The following is a 23134-nucleotide window of genomic DNA, read 5'->3' on the forward strand; positions in this document are numbered from 1 at the left end:
CTGAAGGGAGCAGCCTCAAGGCAGGTAAATTTGTAAGACTGGATCTTGTACTTCTGAAGGGCTGCTTAACCAGGAGAGTTCCAGAACCCTTAAAAGTATCCCCAACCAGAATATGTTTCAAATGATTGCAATTTAATAGGAATTTGATGATATATAAAGGCAATGTCACCCTCCCATCCCAGAGTTTTATTTGTCACTGAGCAGGAGGGCACTGAGAACATCATAGAGAAAAGAAAGAACCCTGAAAAAACTGGAATCTGCTATCAGGTAATCACCATCACTTCTGTTCCATATGGAGAACTTCAACAATGATTATGATCGCTGTCACCGCAATCACGTACATCCATGGTCCTCCTGTCTTTTATTAATCATATAATAACAAAGGAAATGATTGGGATTTTTGTGAAGAATGTTATTTACTTCTTAGTCAAGAATGAATCCTTTCTTCTGGAAACCTGGAGTAGACAAGTCTGTTTGGGCTGAGATCAGAGCATATACACCGCTGCCTGGTCCTGCTTTTGGAATAAAGACAGAAAACACAGTGAGGGAAGAAGCATTTTTTGGTGAGTAAAAACATTAGCAGAAGGATAGAATGCCTTGAAAATTAGTCTGAGAACTTACAGTCATAAGTAAGTAGAGTTTACAAAACATCACTTGGCACCAGCGTCTAACTTATCTCTCAAGACTCAGAAAGAAGGGACTTTTCGCATATTCTTAACCTTTTCTTAGAAACCTCACTGAGGGGCAATCGTGGGCTCTGCCATTTCAGGACATTAACTAAACAGTATAAACATCCCGGTGGGCAACTCTTCTTCACCCCCACAAACAGAACCAGAAAGAGCCAAGGCCATTTCTATTTCCCAAGGAGGGTTGCATCAATGACTGGTTCATGCCCACCATCATCACACACAGCCACTGTCCTTACTAATGACCCCTTTGATAAATCCTGTTGTTTTCCTCTGTCCACGTAGAGGGTCTTTTATTTCTATGAAATGCTTTAAAAGAGTCTCCAAGTCATTTCAATATTAGTAGACCTCTAGGTCAGACGGAATCTCTTTTTAATTTTTAAAGGAATTGATTTCTTAATTTTTCATGTCACCAGAAGCAAAATCCAATGAACAAGTGACAACAACAAAACGGATATAAACTTCTAACAAAAGTGGACCAGATGCTATTGTGACCTTAAACTGAGTGTTCACTAACATTATCGTAAGACTGCAAACATTTTTCTACAAGTAAACAAATCTGGTTCATCTATCTGTCTGAGTGGGTGGGAGGTGGGGAATAGCAGGAGAGAGTATTGGGAAAATGCTTGAACCTAGAAAGGAAAGATGAAAATTTGCAAATACTGAATTGCACACAGGACACTGTCAGGTGCTTTCTATGTGTGATTTTATTTTCTGCTCACAGAAAAGCCATTTTACAGAGAGAATGTAAGTTCCAAGAACTTAAAACAACCTGCCCAGAGTCTCCCCTGATGGGGTTTGAAGTAAGGATTTAAACCCAGGGATGGTTGAATACACAAACAGCACAAAACCTCTGCTTTCACACAGTAGCTTTTGAATCCTCAGGCAAAAGCAGAGGAAACTAACTAAATCAAGACTACAGGTAAGATTCTTTAATTAACGTCACTAAAATACGTACAACCTTTTAAAAATGCTGAAAGCGGGATCTGAAAAACAAAAACCAGACCTTTCCCTGGGGTCTGCCTGAATCCCAGAGGATTTGGGGTTTTTTTTTTTTTGTACTTTTTCCTCTGTGAAGGACAAATTGCCGGGAGGCCAGCATTTACATCTTATTTTGAATCCATCCACAACAGCTTGTCTTTTTACACTTCTGTCCTTGAGAATGTTCTTCAAGCCCCAGCATCTTTTTCAAAGTCTGTCTCTTAATTTGTAGCTCAAATGCAGAAGCAGAATTTACCCTTGAGAAAACATTTGGAGCCATCTCTTAATATAGGGCATGAGTCAGAATCCAGCAGAGCCAACCCATGATTCTATAGTATACAATTCACTTTTTGGCATCAGACCAGGAAGACAGATGCATAAAAATAGTAAGAAATAATAATTCTTCTAAAATCCCGTAACACTGAAAGAGGAAAGACCACTTAAAAATTCATATTATGTTTATAGGCATCAATGGATTCAACTCACCACTGTACTGGGAACCTTTAGTATTTCTCCAAACATTTTCAATAATTAAATCATATTTTTTTTCATGTTGCCTAACATTTGCTGGCACCAACAGCGCGCTAATCTCCATGGAGGGCCAAAGAAATTAAGATAATGATCTCCTACTGCCAATCCACAGGAAGGTTTGCAAGTTTTACTGTAGCGTATTGTACGATGTCAATTGCAGATTCGCCATTACCAAACAGACAGCTTGAAGTGATAACTGTAACGAAGAAGATGAACTTAGGAAGAAACGTGTGGATGAATACATAGCCCTGAATCTAGCCCACGACAACTTCGGCACAAACACAGAGTGGGGAAAAGTAGTCTAAGAGTAGGGCTTGTGACAAAGAATTGAAGGCATTTTATTGTAGGTTTAAAATAAGTTACTGTAAGGAGGAAGCTCTCAGACAAGCAAATGCTATTTTGAGTTTTATCAATAAATGGATAGACTTAAAATAAGTGACAGTTCTACCTATTGTTGAGCGACTCACCTGCTAAACGGGCTGTTCTCTGGAAGGAGAGAGTGACAGTTTGGAAAATTCCCAAATGGGGAATGAAGAAAGGAAATAAGAATGCTTTCATTTAATTTATGTGAGTGGATTTCACATGAAAATAGAGGATCACTGTCTTCAAACATTTCACAGGAGGTCATCCAGAAAGGGGACTAAAATGATATTCCTTGGCTTTGGCAAGCAAAACAAGGCCCTGAACACTGAAATTATAGCCAGGGTCATTTTGACTCAAAATAAGGAAAAGTTTCTAACATCAGTCATACAAGTGATCAAATTGCCCCCAAAGTACTGAGTAGTGTCTTTGGTGTCTGGGGCTAAAGAGGGAGATATGGTAAGAAAGGGTAAGGATGCCATGTCCAGTGAGAAGTTGCTTCCAAATGACTTCTGTGTTCCTACACTGTGTAGAGAACTGACCTAGGTATCTTTACAAAAATAAGCTAAAGGGAGAAAATGATATATATATATATATATATATATATTTTTTTTACAAATGTAACTTAATCTGTATGGGAATTGATCCTCAACCAAAATACAAATATCCTATGACAGATGTCTTCGCGGTATTCTGAAAGCTCTCTTTGGTTCCGTGTTTATTTGCTTATCGCTTAATGTATTTTGATGTTCTTTTTGAAGATAATTCTGAAACTACAAAGTGAAGTTCTGCCTCACTCTTTCCTTTGCCTTGGTAAAATTCTCTAGTGGTGGTGGGTAGGGTTAATTGAACAACCATGATCTCTCTTTGGACACATACACACCCAACCCTTTGTAAATGAGTAATCCCAAATCACTCTGGACTTTTCTCTTTGTCTAGTCTTCTATAATATCTACAAGTTAACGCTATCAAATCCACACAAGTCTAGGTAATGGGGCTGATTCTCTGGGGACAGAGATTATGGGTATCCTTTCCTCTTCCCTCAAAAGCTAATTAATACCAACACAATGCCATCAAAATGTAGTTCTAAAGTAAATCATGCAATTCTGGATTACTTAAAGTTTAATATGGGTGTATCCACTCTGTGAGCTACAAATAATAACAAACCTCTATGTTACAGAGCATAGGTACCTTCATGAAAAGAGGCATGATTATAAACCACATCAGTTGAAAAATATACCTGAGTATGTTCTGAGACATTTATAGACAACGACAGAGGAAATGGTGGTTTTCCACAATTCCCTTTTGCACTTCCCTAAGATTGAAGAATGTAACTATATGCCTGCCCATTATCGAGACTTCCAGAATGCATTTATTTCCCCAGGACTACAGCCTCTTTGTGCCATTCTTACTATATATTCTTAAATATTATCAGTCTTCCCTTTCTTTCCCTTTTTCCTTCTCTTTTTCCCTCTACCTGTCCTTCCTTCACCCACCATTTCCTTCAGTGATAATCAAAGGCTATTTCTCTGGCTTGTCTTTAGGCAATCTGTGTAGAAAAATAAGAGAGCTAGGGCCACTTATTTCTCCAAAACAAGTGACATTCAAAGGTCCTATAGAAGTTGTTGAAATATATATATATATACACACACACATATATACATATGTATACATATGTATACATATATATACATATATATTCTAATTATTCCAATAATTCACATACACATATTTTAACTAAAACTGGTATGAAAATTAATGAATACTGTTTCTGCAAAACAGTATGTGCTTTCACCAGGCTAGGAAGCATTGTTTATTTATTTATCTATTTTTTATCATGAAAATGGAGCCTGGGGCTCCTGGGTGGCTCTGTTTGTTAAGCCACCAACTTCAGCTCAGGTCCTGATCTCACTGTTCCTGGGTTTGAGCCCCGTATTGGGGCTCTGCATTAACAGCATGGAGCCTGCTTGGGATTCTTTCTCTCTCTCTCTCTCTCTCTCTCTCTCTCTCGGCCCCTCCCCAACACGCACTTTCTCTCTCTCAAAATAAATAAATAAACTTAAAAAAGAAAGAAGAAAGAAAGAAAAAGAAAGAAGAGAGAAAGAAAGAAAGAAAGAAAGAAAGAGCCTAATAGTTCCCAGCTCTCCAAACCCTCCAGCCCCAGGGGTACATGGCACCGCTTATCACAATGCTAGCTGTAGACATTAGATTACCAGCTGAGGGAGCATGGCCTGTGGATCATAGCCTTTTCCCTGTCAATTTGAGTATTGAAATAACCTCTGAGGACAGTGAGTTTCAAAAATGAAGTCAGTGACAAAGGAAAGAAACTGTACTCAGAAAAGCTACCATCTGAAAAATTAAATTCTCCTGGGAACAAGTTAGAGAAACCTTCCCCGAGATTAAAAATAATAATAATAAACAAGGAACCAACAAATTAGTTTCAAGACAACTGACACTTAATCATTCTTATAGGTTTCACAAATGCTAGGCTGAGAGTAAAAGCTTATAATTTTGGTACCAGCTCTCCACAGGAGAGACTAAACACAATTACAAATGATAAAAACTATATACACGGAATCCATTTCTTTGTTTAAAAATATGTGTATTCAAAGTAGTGGGAAAGCTAGCAAGAGAGAAATAGTCTGTCTAGAAAGCCTCTCAGAAGAATGTAAGCAGTGCAGAAAGAGAGCTACTTACAAATCAAATTTAGAACTTAAAGGTATCTTAAAATTATTTAATCCACACTTTTATTTTTCAGATATGGAATTAAAGAGAGGTTTAAAAAAAAAAGGTTGCAAAATTCACGCAGGGAAAAACCACACCAACACTCGGATTTCTTGAGGACTTATTCAGAGTTGTCTCTATCCAACAAACATTCTATTCTGTAAGCACTTACTCAGGCCCTAACACTTAGATGATGGTTGTTGACTTTGGGTACCACATAAAGATAAATATTCATCCAAACTGCTTATGATATAGGAGGAGGTATACAATATAAAGAGATTTTTCTAACACAGAATATAAAGAGCTATGTGCCATAAAGGAAAAACAATTTGAGTTCTACTTTATTAAACACGGCCTTTGAGAACTAGCAAATACTCAGCAAGTTTATAAACAAAGACCATGACCCGACAAATTTGTTGTTGATGATGATACTATTAAAATATAAAGAAATCGGGGCACCTGGGTGGCTTGGTCGGTTAAGCGTCTGATTTCGGCTCAGGTCATGATCTCACAGCCCGCGAGTTCGAGCCCCGCGTCGGGCTCTGTGTTGACCGCTCAGAGCCTGGAGCCTGTTTCAGATTCTGTGTCTCCCTCTCTCTCTGCCCCTCCCCTGTTCATGCTCTGTCTCTCTCTGTCTCAAAAATAAATAAACGTTTAAAAAAATTTTTTTTTAAATTAAAAAAAAATAAAATATAAAGAAATCAATATTCTATGGTTCTGTGAAAACTACTTTTGAATGCAATTAATTGGGCCATAGTGTTTCCTTAACATTTAAAAATTATTTGTTTTTCTTTTATCTTACTTATTGACCTCTCGATACATTAATGTTCTGATTATGGATAAATTTACAGAATGATTTTTATTTTTCTAGATATTGCTCTGATACAGCCCCATTGAAAAGTGATTCTGATACAACAATTATGAGACTCCTAAAATGATGCAGTGCTATTGAAGGCCAAGCACAGTGCAGTACATTTCTTCCAACTAAAAATTAGTTAAGTTAGTCATATACATTAAGGATATATTGCCTTTGAAATGAATCTATGCATGTTTTATTTGCACATAAGTTTTACTAGGATTTGGCTCTTACATTGTCCATGAAAGTCTTTTCTGGGGGAGGAAAGTCAAAATGTGACCTTGATAAAGACAATGAAGACAGTTGAGTGTATGGCAAGAAGTTTAGGAATTATTTGGAATGATCACTTAATTGTTTTCCTTTGTTATCGAAAAGAAACAATGGAGATACGAAATCTCCATAGTTTCATTACAATATAAATTCCTTTGACAATAAATAAATCCCATATTTAATTTTGTGAACATTTCAAAAAATGTAAGAGAAAATTAGTTCTTCCTTTCTTTCTCTTCCTGTTATCAACAATATGTTTCTTCCTCTTTTTCTTCCTGATTGTCACAAATTATCACCGTCAAGTTTTCCTAAAAGCTCAAGCCCCTAGAAAATCCTGGAAGCTGTTTGTTGTAAAGCATTTTCCTAAAATAAATCCTTTTCACAAATGAGCTTTATAGATGAAAACAATTCTTGATTACATAAGTGAAGACAACCGTTATGTCCCCTATTATATGGAATGGCAAGCCATTCCAAGATATTTATAAAATCCTACTAATCCAAAATCTGAAACCACACACACAAAAAAAACAACAATAAAGAAATAAGAAACAACAACAAAAAATAACTAAAAGCAACTTAAAAATAAATACCGATATAAGATCTTTCTTTCAGTTTTTAAATTATTTTTTTAAATTACTTTTATTTTTCAGAGATAGAGATATAGAATGTGAGCAAGGGAGGGGCAGGGAGAGAGGGAGACACAGAACTTAAAGCAGACTCCCGGCTCTGAGCTGTCAGCACAGAGCACAGTGTGGGGCTTCAACTCGGGAACCGTGAGATCATGACCTGAACTGAAGTCAGATGCTTAACCCACTGAGCCACCCTGGCGCCCCAAAATATCTTTCTTTTAAATTGAGTCTTCTCTTGTCCTTCCCACAAACCGTAACTGATTTAGGAAAAAAACCACCAATCTAATTTTTCAAAGTAGGGTAGAAGCCACCAGAAACTTTCTGGTTGCTGTCTGTAGGTTAAGGGCCAAAAGCCTATTTTAAGACTCTACGTTTTGCAGTTTCTGTGAAACTATCTGGGATTCTGCAGCCTGAATTAATAAGACTAGATAAAGCGCAAATATAAAACAGATGCTTCCAAAATATGTCTGAGAGAAGCTTAATGGTATTTTTTTCCAGTTTTAATGAGAAATGATTGACATACGTCACTGTGAAACTTTAAGATGTGTAGTGGGATCGTGTGATTTACATATATTGTAAAATGATTACCACAATAGGTTCAGCTAACATCCATCACCTCTGCATGTATCATTACTATGTTGACATCACTCCCTAATGGCGCTTTTTTAATGGTACCAATGATGGTACTTGACCTTTTCCAGTTTAGTATACTGAGTGTTATTATACTCTATGAATTATAAACATGGAGAAACAATTTCATCTCCCTTAATTCCCCGGGCTAGTACTCTAGGGCTGCCAGAACAAAGGACCGCAAACTGGGTAGCTTAAGCAACAGAAATTTATGGTCACAGAGTTCTAGAGGCTAGAAGTTCAAGATCAGATGTCAGCAGGGCTGGTCCCTTGTAAGGAAAAATTTGTTCTGTGTCTCTTGCCTAACTTGTGGTGGTGTGCTGGCAATCTTTGACTTTCTTTGGCTCGTACAAACATCATCCAGATTTCTGCCTTCATAGTCACATGAACGTCTTCTTGTGTGCGTGTCTCTGTCCAAATTTATCTATTTAATAAGGACGCAGTCATATTGGATTAGGGGTCCTTGCTACTCAAGTATGACTTCATTTTTACTTTACGAATTACATTTTTATTTTATTTATTTTTTTTAATTTTTTTTTTAACGTTTATTTATTTTTTGGGGACAGAGAGAGACAGAGCATGAATGGGGGAGGGGCAGAGAGAGAGGGAGACACAGAATCGGAAACAGGCTCCAGGCTCCAGGCTCCGAGCCATCAGCCCAGAGCCCGACGCGGGGCTCGAACTCACGGACCGCGAGATCTTGACCTGGCTGAAGTCAGACGCTTAACCGACTGTGCCACCCAGGCGCCCCACGAATTACATTTTTAAAAGACCTAGCCATTTCCAAATCAGGTTACATTTAAGCTACTGAGGTTTGGGACTTCAATACATAAATGTGGGGCAGGGGGGCACAGTTCAATCCATAATAATTCCCAATAGACAAGGAGAGAAACACGAAAATTAATACTGTAGCATCAAAATAATAGTTTGCAATTTAATTTCAGCTGAAATTCCAGTAGGGTGATCATGTTTGCAATGTAGAAGCCAAAATAATGAGATGTACTCTTTCATCTAAAGAAACTTAGGTTTTTTTTTTTTTTTTTAATTTTTTTTTTAACGTTTATTTATTTTTGGGACAGAGAGAGACAGAGCACGAACGGGGGAGGGGCAGAGAGAGAGGGAGACACAGAATCGGAAACAGGCTCCAGGCTCTGAGCCATCAGCCCAGAGCCCGACGCGGGGCTCGAACTCACGGACCGCGAGATCGTGACCTGGCTGAAGTCGGACGTTTAACCGACTGCGCCACCCAGGCGCCCCAAGAAACTTAGGTTTTGATATTGATTGTATGCAATTGATTAGACGGTTAAATAAATGGTTAATCTGTTTGCAGATTTCTCTATACTTTGGGAGGTGCTTACGTGGTTTGGTTGATTGAGCATCTGACTCTTGATTTTGGCTCAGGTCATGATCCCAGGGTTGTGGGATGGAACCCTGTGGGGGGCTCCACACTGGGCATAGAGCCTGCTTAAGTCTCTCTCTCTCTCTCTCTCTCTCTCTCTCGGGGCCTGGGTGGCTCAGTCAGTTAAGTGTCCGACTTTGGCTCAGGTCATGATCTCGTGGTTCCTGAGTTAAAGCCCCACATCAGGCTTTGTGCTGACAACTCAGAGCCTTGAGTCTGCTTGGGATTCTCTCTCTCCCTCTCTCTCCCTCTCTCTGTGTCCCTCCCCCCCCCCCGCCTCTCTCTCTGTCTCTCTCAAAGTAAGTAAATAAGAATTTATAAATAAATAAATAAATAAATAGATAGATAAATAAATAAACATTAAATAAAAGATTCTCTATCTCCCTCTGACCTTCCTCTGCTCACACACACTCTGTCTCTCAAAAATTCAATTAATTTAAAAAATTAAAAAATATATCTTTTAAATTTGTAGATAAAGAAATTTTTTTCAAAAACTTTTTCTCTTCTATCAATCTTATTCTTTTTTCTCTTTTTTAAAATTAGATATTATTTAGCTAATTATAATATAGTTTTAATGCCAGTGATATTCATAATGTGTTCGGTGCAGTTAGGTCTCAATTTGTTATTGTGTTCTTAGCAAAAGCAGAAATTCATTTTTTTGTAACATGTATGTTTTGCCAAACTTTAAGTATCAAATTAAAAATCAGCACCTAGTACAATTTAAAAATATGCATATGAACTAAATACACTTTGGGAAATCCCTTCTTAAAGGATCCAGTTGCTTATAAGGAGTTTACTGCAGTATTATTTATAATAGCAAAAATCTGGAAGATGTGAATTGCCACTTAAAAAGGACTTCTTAAATAAAGGTATATTCACGCTATGTAATATTACAGTTATTACAGATAAAGATTTATATCCACATTTGTTGATGGAGGAGTGATGCTCAATGTATATTTTAAAGTTAAAAAAGAAAAAACAAGAAAATTTCCAAGAAATGTGTATCATATTTAGTTTATTTATTTATTTTTAAGGCGTAGGGATGGAGACAGAGAAAGAGAGAGAATCCCAAGAAGACTCTACACTCAGCATGGAGCCCAACACAGGGCTCAATGCCATGAACTATGAGATCATGACCTGAGCTGAGATCAAGAATCAGATGCTCAACCGACTGAGCCAGCCAGACTCCTCTGCTTATTAGTTGTACTTCATTCTTTTTTGCTTCCTGGTTAAGTAATTTACTTACAACTACAGGGGCATAAGGATACAATTTATTTTGGGTGTATAGATAGCTTTTTCACATTTAGGTACAATTGACTTAGTTTTGTTTGCTTGTTTTTTAATGGTTTGAATTCATGGTCTAATATTATTTTCTGCATGAATAACCAGTGGTCCCAGCATGCAAGAGTCCTTTCATTACATAGTTGGTAATGTCACTTTTTCCATGTATGAAATTTTTATAAATGCCTATGTGGTCTGTTTTTAGAAGGTTTATCCTTTCTATTGATTTATCCTTATACTAATAACACATTATTTCAATCACTAGAGCTTTGTAACAGGTCTTACTATCTTTTGGAGCAAGCACCTCCATTCATCTTTTAAAAAATTATGTCATGTACTTTTAGGTATTTTTGTCTAATATACATTTTAGCTTAAACACTATTTTTTTATGAAAAACCACTTATTTAGAGGTTTTATAGAAACTTCATTCAGTGTTTAAATTAATTTGAGATAGGGGGTGCCTGGGTGGCTCAGTTGGTTGAGCATCGGACTTCAGCTCAGGTCATGATCTCTCTGTCTGTGAGTTCAAGCCCCGTGTCGGCCTCTGTGCTGACAGCTCGGAGCCTGGGGCCTGCTTCAGATTCTGTGTCTCCCTCCCTCTCTGCCCCTCACCCACTCATGCTCTGTCTGTCTCTTTCTGTCAAAAAAATTCACATTAAAAAAATTTTAAATTAATTCGAAGTAGACCAGATATCTTTGTGATTTTCAGATTAACTGCCTACAAATACGGTATGCTGCCCATTTATTCAGGTGTCATTTATGTCCACAACTATGTTTTTTAATGTTTATTTAGTTTTTAGAGACAGAGAGAGAGAGAGAGGCAGGGAGGGGAGAGGGGCAGAGAGAGAGAGAGAGAGAGAGGGAGACACAGAATCCAAAGCAGGCTCCAGGCTCTGAGCCGTCAGTATAGAGCCCAACGTGGGGCTCAAACCCAGGAACCTTGAGATCATGACCTAAGCCAAAGTCAGACGCTTAACCAACTGAGCCACCCAGGTGCCCCTCCCACAACTATTTTTTTAAAATCTCCCGATATCTAACAGATGTATTCTTAGACACCTTATTATGCGGCATAATTAATGAAATATTTTTTTTCCTTAACATTATCTTAGGGTATGGGAAGATACAGAGTTTTCTATATTTTCTTGAATCTATTGATTCTGCTGAAGTTTGTCATTAAATAGGGGAGTTTCTATGTATATAGTCGTATTTGCTACTATTAAAATGAATGTTTTCTTTCTTTTAAAAGACTCCATTTCTGGTATAGCATTAAAAATGCTCACTCTGAACCCAACTGTCTGGGTTTGTTTCCAAATTTGCCACTTTCGAGTTGTGTGAATGTGGGAAATTTATATAACTCCCTCATGCTCCAGCTTTCTCATCTACAAGATGAAGAATATAATAACACCTATCTCTTGGATTGTAATGTGGAATATATAAGTTAATATATGTAAAAATCTTAGAAAAGAGCCTGATACATGTTAAGCACTAAAATAAAATTTATTGTTACTGAGTTGGCTTGGAAACTTAAAATAATGGTGAACAGAGGTTCTGTAGTAGCAGAATACTTGTCTTTGATCTGATTTTAACATATTTTAATGGCTTATAAAATTTCACTATTAAGATTTTATTGTTGTCTTTTTTCATAGATGTCTGGCAAATTGCAAAAATGTCTATTAATTCTCCACCTTTTGTGACTTTGAAGTTCCTTCCATCAGGATGTGGAATTGATATCCTTACCTGTTAAATCTGGACAGGTCTAGGGGTGCCTGGGTGGCTCAGTTGGTGAAGTGTCCCACTTCAGCTCAGGTCATGATCTCAAGGTCCATGGGTTCAAGTCCCACATCAGGCTCCGTGCTGACAGCTCAGAGCCTTGAGCCTGCTTTGGATTCTGTGTCTCCCTCTCTCTTTCTGCTTTTCCCCTGCTTGTGCACTCTCTCTCTCTCTCTCTCAAAAATAAAGAAATAACTTTATAAACAGGCATTGTGATTTGCCTTGAAAAACAGAATGGCATGCTTCTATTATCTCTTACAACTCTGCCAGCTGTCAGGTGAACAACCTTGAGTTAGTTTGCTGTAAGATAAGTGATCAGTTGTATGGACTGGAGACAAGGCTTCCAGGCTGAGGCCACCATACACCAACTAACCTGACAGCTGACTGCAGATGCATAAGCAGGCCCAGCCCAAACCCGAACACTCACCAGCTATGCTCTGCCAGATTTGTAACACAAAGAATTGTGAGGTAGGGCTGGCCAAAGGTCTTCTGTGCCCACTCAATGCTTCACATGCCCAACCATGTGGCCGGGATCTCAATAGGTTCAGAACCCATAGCTCTCTCTCCCAAGCAACTTGAGCTTGTGTGACTTCGAATGAATGAATGAATGAATGAATGAAATACATAACTAAATAAATTTAATTCTATGTAAACAGATGACTATTGGAGTAAGCCACTATTTTTCGTACCTAATTGACACAATATTCTTAATTGTATCTCTTAACATTTTTATCATAAAGATTCCAGCATAGGATAAGTGTACATATCCATTATAAAACACTCTGCTTCAAAGATTATCAATCAATGTTATGTCATTTCTGTTTCATCTACCCAATTTTCCTGGCAATTTTTTAATGGAATATTTTAAAACAATATTTTAAAGTAAATTCCAGACAAGCTACCATTTCAATTGTATATATCTCTATATATTTTATATTGTTTACCAATAGGGATTTAAACAAACTTACTATACCCCTACCTCATTCAGCAACATTAATAATAAATTCTTGGTATTATCTTGTACTTACTTAATGTTTAATCTTTTTTGACTGACCCATAAAATATATTTTAAAGATTTTTGTGCAAATTGGAATCCAACTAAGTTTTACAAATTGTACTTGGTTATCTCTTAAGACTCTCTTTCTTTCTCTCTCTCTTAAGACTCCTTTAATCTTAACAGTGGCCCCAACTTTTTAAACATGCAAATACTGTTGATGAAACCGGGTCGCTTGTTATGTAGAATATCCCGCATTCTAGAACTGGCAGATTGTATTTTTATGGTGTCATTTAATATGTTTCTCTATTTTTTGCATTTCCTGTAACTCTTTTCATAATACTGAACTCAATTTTTAACCATCTTCTGTAAGAGTATCATCGAACATTTAATTATACTTGAAGAAAATGTTTTCATAAGTATTCAAAGAAAGCACAGCTGTTTTTTTCATATTCTCTAGACTTTTTTTCAGCTAAACATTCCATGCATGTCTTTCTAGAACTTATTATATAAAAGAAGATAACTTGAGAGTGACCTCAAATTGTGGGAAATCATGTTTTAAAAATAAGTTGACTTATCACTTCAACTAGAATACTCCATTTACATTGGCCAAGAATACTTTTGATAACACTCACTTAAAACAGAGAAAAACTCTACTTAAGGAAAGGAAAATAAAAGTTCACTATATTACAATGAAATGTTTGATAATATGAACATGTATTTTTTTTTGAGTTAACTGTCAAAGATGTTACCCCAAAGTTAAAATGTGGTTACCATACAAAATCAAACCATTTCATTTGTATATAAATTAAATTCTTCCTTTCCAAAAACCTGTAAGAATTAAGAAGATTTTCATCAGGTGATAGATTCCCATATAGTTATTTGGTAGAAGAGAAGAAAAAGCCCTGAAGAAAATTTTACAATAGTTTACCATGTATTTTGCCAGAGTAAAATTATACAGGACAACTCATTGAAGTGGGCCACAATCACATTTTGTGGCTGTTATTCTGACCAGGGTTGTCCCAGAATAGGGAACACATAGGGTTTTGTGATAAATGTTTATGTAATTTCTGACACTGAAGACCAAAAAATGGTATAGAAGCTAAGAGAAAAGTTTTGTTTGGTTAGTGGTGACTTGGGCACTTAAAATCCACACATATCCTTACAAATGTTTATGCATAGAACACACACACACACACACACACACACACACACACACACACACTCTTTGGCTGTTTGCTTTCAGACAACATTGCTAAGTAGATATGCTTTGTAATGAATACACTAAATGATTGTGAGTTAGTTAGATGGCTCATTTCATATTCACCTTGAAATACATTAAATCTCAGGCATATATGATTTTAATGAGTTTCAGCGTGTCTCCTGTATAGTCCAGGATCCTAAACTGCAGAGGTGTTTTTATTCCACGTGTGATATGGCCTGAAAAAAAATGCTGCTTGCCCATCAATTCTTCCATATGCACACAGGAAAGAAACATGCAACTGACTGAGCATTTCCACTAGCTTTTCTCAGAAATTATAGACCTTAACATGTCTATGATCTAATTACTTTGTTGGCTTTTCTGGGTACTACTATAGACATTTGTTTTTTTTAAGAAAAACATAATGGAAAAAATTTCATGCAGTCACTGGAAATAAAAAAATTAAGAAACGTTGTGATTTTTATATTTTTCACCCATCTTTTGACATTACCTACCTTGTTTTATTGTCTGCTTTTAAATAATAATGTAAACAGATTTCAAATTAATACATGAAAACAATTTTAGTAAAATGACATCCTCAGGTCATTATGAAAATCAGAATTTTGCAAGGAAAATTATTGGTTTTATTCCAAGTTCATATGGAAATTTAAGACTTAAAATAATTTTTTACAGGTACTCTTCTCTAGACATATCCACTCATAGCAGCCTAGAAATTATATGATGTTTTGGAGGGTAGGACAAATACTACATTTCATGTAGTAAAAAATCAATAAAATAATTATGTAAAATGTGTTTACTTTGGGATAGCAAATATGTTTGCTTTGAAGATTACAGAAACTTCCAAGTGAATAAAAATTAAGCTTGTTTTAATAGTCTAAACTTCCGTCAGAATCAAGTAATCTGAAAACACTGAATCTCTATTCATTAATCTTATGTGTGAACAGTATGCCAGGACACCAATCTGCTAAAAGGATTCTTTTTGTATTCAGGAAATAGTGCATGAAAGGCAGTCAAATAGACTATATGCTTCCATTGGCCTGAAAAAGGTACTGTAGTTTGGGGCACAGGAGTTGTTTTTTTCTTGTGTTTTCTTCTGATTGGCAGCATGAAAAAGGGGGTTAAGAGCCAGATGGGGATGTCAGATTCACCTTTGCAACTTCCTTCTGAAAATGTCAGAAGTTGCTTTACTTCTCTGGATCTGTTTCTTCATGGGTAAGTTTAAGGAGTAACCAACTTACCTATATTATTAATATTCTATGATTTTAAGAAATGACCACTGCGTTAAGGGAAATCTTCCTTTTGTGTATGAAAAATCATTATCTCTTAGATTATGTATGAGAAAGAATTATGCCCTTCTCAACTATTAATCTTCATATATTGAGCAACTGCTTTGCAAACTATTGCCCTGGATGTCCTTAAAATTGGAGCTACAACTCTAAAAGAACATTTTGTCATTTATTATTATCATTATTATTTTATCTCAGCAAAAACTAGTTAGATGAGTTGTTCTTAAAGATATTTAAAAGTTGACTAAAAATTTACCTTTCAACTAGTGGTGCTAGGATATAACTTAAATAGCCATATGAAAGTAACTCAAACAATTAAAAACAAGAAAAAAGAGAAAGAAAACACCTCATTTAAATAGAACAAGATCGCTCATGTAGGAAGAGGATAGAGATTTTGAGGTTACTACAAGTGTATTAAACACCAAATGTCTTTTCATTTACACCTGGTAAATAATTTCAGCATGTTATGTTTGGTTTTAGCCTTTTAAAATATAAATAAGCAAAACTAATGGCAAAAAGCGGATAGAAAATAAATACAGAATATATAAAATAAAAATACATACTTCTCCAAAAATAAGTGCCTCCTTAAGTCTTTTAAGCTTCCAGTATTAACTTATAGCATATCATATTTCTCTAGGTGTACATATTTTCTTATATAAAAACATACACATAGATACATTAATTTTTATGGTTCTATAGTTTTTAAAATAATTATCAAGGCTATGTATGTGCCGATTTTATTTTATTGTTTAGAGCTTATTTATTTATTTTGAGAGAGAGAAAGAGGAAGCAGGGGAGGGGCAGAAAGAGAGAGGGAGAGAGAGAAAATCCAACGCAGACTCTGCGTTGTCATTGCAGAGCCCAACAGGAAGATAGAACTTTAGGTCATGACCTCAGCAGAAACCAAGAGTTGGAAGCTTAAGTGACTGGGCCACCCAGATGCCCCCCCCCCCCATTTTTTTAAGTTTATTCATTTATTTTGAGAGAGCATGTGTGTGTGTGTGTATGTGTGTGTGTGTGTGTGTGTGTGTGATTAGGGGAGAGGCAGAGAGGAGCAGGAGAGAGAAGCACCTGTTTTTAAAGTTGAACTCCTACCCAGAATACAGTTTATGCATTGGTTGGTATATAGCTCTAGAATAAATTGCTAAAGTTGAAATTGTTAAAGAATATGTGGATTTTAACGTAATTTTGCCAGACTGCTCTCCAAAATTGTACTCCCGCCAGCAGAAGGAAGTCCTAATTTCATCACATTCCCACCAACACTGTGCATTATGTATCTTTTATTCTAATTTGGCTACTCAAATCTGATGTCACAACTTTAATCCTGATAATACACACAGTTGAAAAAAATCCTGCTAGCCTTTTATCTTTTTATGCCATTTAAAAAGCGAATTTATTTCTTTGACCAGTAGGGTCTATACTGTAAACAATAAAATGCCTAAATTTATTATACTGTAAATATAAACTTTTCTTATTTTTTTCTGTATTTCTGTCATAAGTGTGGTATTTAACATAACAAAAACTTATGTTTCTTTTCTATGCTATGTTATAATTTACATAATTATTTGAATAAGGAATTTGACATTGTGGGTTTCCATTTTTAATATGTTAATTTGTATTTTGGCAAAATAATTTAAGTTAAATTATAACTTTTTACTTGCATATAAGTATAAACCATATTGATTATTTCATGGAATATGTACTTTATTTAATTCATCTCATTAATGGAAAAGAGTAAATCAAATTTTTTTTTTTAATTTTTTTTTCAACGTTTTCTATTTATTTTTGGGACAGAGAGAGACAGAACATGAACGGGGGAGGGGCAGAGAGAGAGGGAGACACAGAATTGGAAACAGGCTCCAGGCTCTGAGCCATCAGCCCAGAGCCTGACGCGGGGCTCGAACTCCCGGACCGCGAGATCGTGACCTGGCTGAAGTCGGACGCTTAACCGACTGCGCCACCCAGGCGCCCCGTAAATCAAATTTTTTAATACCTTTCTTTTTTTTTTCTCTTTTTCTTACTTATTGTTTTTATACACACTCACACACATACACTTTACACTGGGTCAAGAATGAAAAATGAACATTATCATGCACATAACTTTCTTTATCTGCAATTATTTCCTTAGAATAGATTTCCATAAGTAGTATTATCATGTCAATTATTTTCTTCTTTATTGCATTTGGTAAATATTGCAATGTTGATTTCCCAAAAGCAGTTATCCCAAGTATATACAATTAATTTAAGAAAATAGAGCTATCATTAATGACTAGCATTGGCTATTTATTCTGTATTTGCCTTACTTAAGTGACAAAAATGCTCCCACATTTATGTTTTTATTTGTATGGCTTTTATGACTAGAACCATGGTACTAATAAATAATGTTTGTTTAATAGGCTTACGTATCCTTAATGAATACCTAAATATGATTATTTATTCATACTTTAAAATTTTCTTCTACAGTTTTATATTTTAAATACATTAACTCTTCAGTGTACGATACTTTCCCATTCTTTTGTTTTCTTTTTTGTTTTAGGATATGCTTGATTAGGGGATTTTTGACACATACTTTTTCAGTTCTGAAGGAGCCAAGTCTTTCCTTTGTGATTACAGCAGTTATATCTAAGCTTACACAGGTAAGGCTTGGCAATTAACTAGTTCTAGTATCTTCTGGACTTTCTTGGTATGCTGTTTTAGAAAACAAATTACAAAAGCGATCAATTCAATAAGAATATTTTGGGTTCCTGGTCTGAATTCCAGTGTGTGTGTATATTGGGGGAGAAGGGTTCCACACAACACCGAGCAATTCTTGGCTACTAACAAGGTGTCTGAGAATTCAACTCAATTCTGACACTATCTACCTAGAGAAAGCATGAGATTCCACAGATTGAGGGCTCAGTCTCAAAAACTGTCCCCAACCATTATAGACTCTAATCACAACTCCAGGCTGTGCTTTTGATGACCAGCTACAAATCGGAGGTTCCAATGGCCCCACCTCCAACTCAGGATTGCAATTCCAAGTCCAAGTAGCTACCTATACTTCTGATCAATTGGCTATAAATTATAGGTTCCCATGACCTCTTTCTTGAGTTTGATTAATTTGCTAGAGCAGCTCGGAGAACCCAGGGAAACATTTTATTTACTAAATTATTTGTTATCATAAAAGGATATAACTCAGGAAAAGAGCCAGATGGAAAAAGATGCATAGGGCAAGGTATGAGGAAAGCACATGGAGCTTCCATGCTCTATCCTGAGGTACCACTCTCCCCAGTTTTGGCATTACATAGGCGCGATGGATTAACTCATTGCACACTGGTGATTGATTCAACTTCTTGACCCTTTCTCTTCCTCAGAGGTGTGGGTATAGGACTGAAAGTTCCAACTCTATAATCACATGGTTGGCTCCACTGGCAAAAAGCCCTATCCTTAGGTGCTCTCAAAAATCAGTTCATTACTATAACAAAAATATCTTTATCATTCTTATCACTTAGGAAATTATAAGGGTTTTAGGAACTCTGTGGCAGAAATGGGATGAAGGCCAAAGATTCTCTAAATAACACAATCTGCTTTTATAGACATTATTTTAAAAAGCCATTTAAAATAAATATCTAGCAATTTGTGTGGGTGTAATAAGGTGGATACTTTCTTTTTTTTTTTTTTTTTTAATTTTTAATGTTATTTATTTTTGAGAGAGAGAGAGAGAGATTGGAGGCAGGGGAAGAGAGAGAAGGAGACAAAGAATCCGAAGCAGGCTGTAGGCTCTGAGCTGTCAGCATAGAGCCTGATGCGGGGCTCGAACTCACAGACCATGAGATCATGACCTGAGCCAAAGTCAGATGCTCAGCCAGTTGAGCCACCCAGGCGCTCCTATTCAGTAATTCTTAAATTGTAGGTTATATTGGCAACAGACACAGGTTTAGAAAGATTTTCCATAAATTTTTCACTTACATGTAAACAATTCTAAAAAAGTGAGACTATTTCATCCTTTTTATTTCCTAATTTTAATACAAATACCTTTTTTTTTTTTTTTTTTTTGGTTTAAAGTAATACATCCTGCTTTAGTTTCCTATTAAAAATTGCCACTGGGGCACCTGGGTGGTTTAGTCAGTTGTGTCTGATTCTTGGTTTCAGCTCAGGTCATGATCTCATGGTCATGAGATTGAGCCCCACATCGGGCTCTGCACTTGGTGGGGAGCCAGCTTGGGATTCTCTCTCTCCCCTTCTCTCTGCCCCTCTTTCATGCACACACATGCTCTCTCTCAAAATAAATAAATAAGGGGCGCCTGGGTGGCGCAGTCGGTTAAGCGTCTGACTTCAGCCAGGTCACGATCTCGCAGTCCGTGAGTTCGAGCCCCGCGTCGGGCTCTGGGCTGATGGCTCAGAGCCTGGAGCCTGTTTCCGATTCTGTGTCTCCCTCTCTCTCTGCCCCTCTCCCGTTCATGCTCTGTCTCTCTCTGTCCCCAAAATAAATAAACGTTGAAAAAAAAATTATAAAAAAAAAAATAAAATAAAAAAATAAATAAATAAATAAAACTTAAAAAAAAACTTGCCACAAATTTGGTTGCCTATAACAACATACATTTATTCTCCTATAGTTCTGAAGGTCAAAAGTCAAAGATGAGTCTGAGGGACTGAAAGTCAAGGTGACTACAGCACTGCTACTTTCTGGAGAATACTGGGAAGAATCTGTTCTTTGCTTCTTCCAGCTTCTGGAGGTTGCCTTCCACACTCTTTGGCTCCTGGTTGCCTCCCTTCAATCTCTGCTTCTGTCTTCACAACACCTTCTTCCCTGGCTGATTTCCCTCTCATAAAGGCCACCATGATTATATCTGGCCTACCCAGATAACTCAGGATAATCTTAATTTAGATTATCCAAGATTACATCTATACAGACTTTTTGCCATATTAGGTAACATTCATCCCCCGTAGGGATTAGGATGTGGAAATATTTAGGAGACCATTATTCAGCCTACCACACCAAAGAAAGCAACCCTTTACATAGAATCATGAAGCTGTTTCAGTTAAACCTATGGAGACAAAGAGTTTTGCTGTATTTGTGTAGTGATTGATCAACCTTATTAAAAAGAAAAATTAGAGGCAAAAAAGAGGCAAAAAATATAAACTAAAATTATTCTATTCTTTATTTTGCTATGCTTTCCCAAGACTATATATGCATCCCTTTTTTTAGTAACACCCCTATATTTGCATCCTTTACACTCTATCATTCAATAAAGGCTACCACTGAAGATACCCCCTAAAGAATCAATATGGATGTGAACTCAATCCAATTTTTTTCAGGATACTAAAGAAAAAAAATGTAGTTACACATATTTAATTATTCCTCACTGATATCTCAGAACAACATTGATTTATTCAATTTATTTATAAGAACATTTAAGGAGGAGCACCGTGGGCGAAATGAAGAAGGTTGTTCTTGGCTCCATTTGCTTTTGCAAATTCATCAGAATCACTGCTTGATCCGATCCCCTGTAATGATATCCTTGGGGTTTGTAAAATTGTAGTGCAGATTAAATGAGTTTACATTTCATAGAATCATTTATTTTCTGTCAACCTTTATCTCCATTCTCCCCACCTACCACTAAGATGTCCTTTGTAAGATATCTAGTCCTTACTTTGTCATTTAAATCATTTTAGCAACCTCATTAACCATAAATCCTTACATGCATATTTCTATTGTCTTTTGCACTTCTGTGCCTATGACATATTTTTCCAGCTGAAAGTAATGAAATGTCTAACCATCTTATTGTGTCATATTTTGTATTTTGTTCCAATATAACCATCTATTGCTAAACCAGCATAATAAAGTAAGTAATAATACAGTAAAATGAAATCCAGTCAACAAAATTTCCTACTAAGTGCTAAGTACTGTTCCAGATGGTGGGGAGCAAGATACATGTAAACTCCATCCCATTTTGTGAGTTAACATTTTCAGTGAGGATAGCAATTACATTCTTGCTGTTAAGTATTATCCCCTCTTGAGGAGGAGGCCTTCTGAGGCCCTTTTGAGGCATGAAGTGTTTTGTTTTATTTTGTTTTGTTCCCCCAACCCCCTCTACTTGCTCCTCATTGGGACTTTCAGATGATTACTCTTCCCTTTTCTGTAAACCCCCCCCCCCCCCCCCCCCCCCACCAATTCCTCACCAAGGAAACTCCATGACAAAGCCCATATATCTCAAATATTTGTTCCTGGTTTCCTAATCCCATCTGAGTCTTAGCTACTGATTTACACATAGATACTTCTTCCAATTCCCTGGACTCTCAGGTCTTAAAACCCTTATCCTCTGAAGACCTTGTCTTCCATCTGTCTCAACCACTCTACCTGTGTGATTACCAACAAACACAACCCTTCGGTAATTTCAATCCCCTTTACCAACTCTTTTAATACCACTTTCTTTCCTTCCTGCACATTCTCTTTGGTTCTCTTGCTTCAGCATTCCTCTAAACCTACTGAAATTTCCAATTCTATGATCTTATCTCTTTTCATATATATATATATATATATATATATATGTATACATATATATATATATGTGTGTGTGTGTGTATTTTTTTTTTTTTTTTTTTTTTTGCTCCTTATCTAGCTTAAATTCCATGGTCCTTACAACACTCCCATGAAATCATCCTCAGCTTTCATGCTTTTCTCTTACTTGGCAAATCACAACCTGATTAATCCAACTCTCCACCTATTCCACACCTACACCAGAGCGCTTGAACATGGTGGATTATAAGTATGAAAGCACTGGGGCGCCTGGGTGGCTCAGTCTGTTAAGCATCTGACTTCAGCTTAACATGATCTCACGTTTCAGGAGTTCAAGCCCCGTGTCAGGCTCTGTGCTGTCAGCTCAGAGCCTGGAGCCTGTTTCAGATTCATTGTCTCCCTCACTCTCTGCCCCTCCTCTGCTTGCACTCTGTCTGTCTCTGTCTCTCAGTAATAAATTAAAAAAAAAAAACTTCAAAAAATATAAAAAAAAAAAAAAAAATATGAAAGCACACTGCCATGGACCTGAAAGGAGCCATCAGCTGCCTGGTGCTCACCTGTGCCATTCATTCTCTCCATACCTCTTCTCTTCCAACTTCCAACACTCCCTCTTTCATTATTGCTCTCAGGTGAGGAACTTCTTCCTTTATAATGGAGAAAGTGGAAGCTATCAGAAAAGAATTTCTAGATTCCCTTTCTATATCTCCAACTTACTGGCATTTGCACCCATGAACTCTGCTTTTAGTGAGCTATCTGTATTTTTATCTAACGCTGACTCCTCTATGTGTGCCTTAGATCTTATTCAGCAATTCTTCCATTTCCTAAGTGACCAAATTTTCTCCCTCAACTGGATTATTTCCAACATCATACAAGCATCTAGCCCTTTGCCTCATTAAAAAAACAAAAACAAAAGCAAAAACAGGGGCACCTGGGTGACTCGGTTGATTAAACGTCTTACTCGATTTCGTCTCAGGTCATGATCTCTCACTTGGTGAGATCCAGCCCCGCATCAGAGC

The sequence above is a fragment of the Herpailurus yagouaroundi genome, unplaced genomic scaffold, assembly GCF_014898765.1.
Source record: "Herpailurus yagouaroundi ecotype Mexico unplaced genomic scaffold, PumYag 28, whole genome shotgun sequence".
Taxonomy (NCBI): Eukaryota; Metazoa; Chordata; class Mammalia; order Carnivora; family Felidae; genus Herpailurus; species Herpailurus yagouaroundi.